Source organism: Penaeus japonicus, unplaced genomic scaffold (genome assembly GCF_977035675.1).
Source record: "Penaeus japonicus unplaced genomic scaffold, GWHDUDI00000001_assembly GWHDUDI00000025, whole genome shotgun sequence".
NCBI classification, from domain to species: Eukaryota; Metazoa; Arthropoda; class Malacostraca; order Decapoda; family Penaeidae; genus Penaeus; species Penaeus japonicus.
This window is the reverse complement of record NW_028234427.1, coordinates 10,384,819-10,387,318: the sequence shown is the minus strand read 5'-3', so window position 1 is coordinate 10,387,318 and position 2,500 is coordinate 10,384,819.

Here is a 2,500-nt window from a genome sequence, read left to right as displayed (position 1 = left end):
CTTAACATTGATAATGATAATGATGATAATAATAACAATAACAATAATAGTAATAATGATGATAACAATAATGATAATGATTACGATTCTAGTTGTAATAACAATAACAACAGTAGTATTGTATAATAACAAATCATGTATAACATACTAATGCTACAATTATTCCTATTACTACTAATAATAATAACACTAAGAACAACAATAATAAATTAATAAAAAAGAAGAAGATCCGAATGCTCAAATCAACAGCCACAAATTTAGCCAATCCCTGTGTTTCCCTACAGTAGGAAAACAAAATTTTAATCCTGCATGTAAAGCAGTTCATTATAATTTTTCCTTTGCAAGTTTGAGAGGCTGTTGTCCTCCCACACTGCCTCACTGCACTTTTTTTTTTTTTTTTTTTTTTTTTTGACTGGCGAAACAACATAAATATTTAATATTTTCTCTGGTTATGATGCCGTTTGCATTCTCTACCAAGTGAGAAGAAAGCATGCATAAATAAGAGGAAAAAGTCTATTACTGTTTGCATAAAAAGAGAGGAAAAAGAACATTGTAAATGAGCGAGTCTGCACTGGCAATTTGATGTCTGTCTGCAACAGGGTTTCAAAGTTCAGCTTGCAATCTTTGTTGTTTTCAGTTGGTTAACTGTGTGTCTGCAATAATAATGATGTTGAAACTCTTCTTACTAACGATGATATATTGATGATAATTCTGATGATGATAAATTATATATATATATATATATATATATATATATATATATATATATATATATATATATATAATTAACATATATATATATAATATATCGATATATATTATATATATATATATATATATAAAGATATATATAATCAAAAGTTACATTATATTACATCAACAAGTAAAAATTAAGAATTACAATATTTTTTATAAAGATGAAGAAAATAATCATTATCACTATCATCTTCATTAGTTCAATTTAAGGATGACTATACTAATAATGATAATGATAACAACAAAGGAAACAACGAAAATAATAACAATGACATTGACAATACTTTTATCAATAATAAAGTTGATAGTAATGATTCTACTTATAATGATAGCGATGTGCATGGCAGTAATATAAGTGGATATAACATTAGCTTAAGTAAATAAAAGTAAAACTGATATCATCATTATTAATATGATTACTAATACCGATAATTATGAAAAATAATTGTCATAATTTCATGACAATTATAATTGATGTTATCATTGTTGAATAAAAATAAAAATACAATGAATGTTATAAAAATATTGAAAATGTTATCAAATATAAAATCATTAGTATAATAATCATTAAATTGAATTAATCAAGATGATAATAGTGATAATGATTGTTATCTTCATCTGTATAAAAATTATCGAAATTTTTAATTATTATGTTATTATCATTTCATAGAATTATGGCCCTTACTTGTTGTTGCTGTCAAAGCGATTAATTTTTTTCATCATTATGACGACACTTTAGTTAGAGATATATGCATTCTTCAGTGTTCTATAAACCTTAGATGTAAGTCGTTCGGCAAATAAAGAATTGAATGCCAATTTTGTTATTTGTATATTAAAGGGAATATTCATCACTCCAATTTCAGCCTCATAAAAATCTTTGGCCATCAAACACTCCCTAGATTTTTTTTTTTTTTTTTTTCAAAGATTCATATTTCGCTTTGTTAATTTAAGCATAGAAGGAGGCCTATGTAATATATATATATATATAGTATATATATTTCAATATATATATATATTATATATATATTATTAGTATATATATATTCTATTATATATTATATATATATATATAATATATATATATATATATATAATATATTCATATATATATTACATTCCATATTGGTATATATACTATATATATATACTATATATATTTATATATATATATATATATATATATGAATATATATATATATAATATACTTTATATATATATATATTTATATATATATCTACATAATTATATTATATATATATATATATATATATTTATATATATATACATATATATAGTATATATATATCTTCTGTGCTGATGTGTGTGTGTGTGTGGATGTTGGTGTGTGTGTGGTGTGTGTGTTATATATCATATATATATAGTCAAAATATATAGTATATATTATATATATTATATATTAACTAAATTATATATAATCATATGTTAATAAGATATCTGATATATATACGCGTTATATATATAAATATATAACCATATATATATATATATATATATATATCATTATATATATTATTAATATATTATATATATATATATATATATTATTATATATATATACATGTATATATATATAGTATATTAATATATATATGGTCTTGTGATGGTGTGTGGTAATGTGTGTTTCCATTTCTATATATACATCTATTACATACATATATATATATATATATATATATATATAAATTATATAATATTAAATAGTATATATATATATATTCAGTT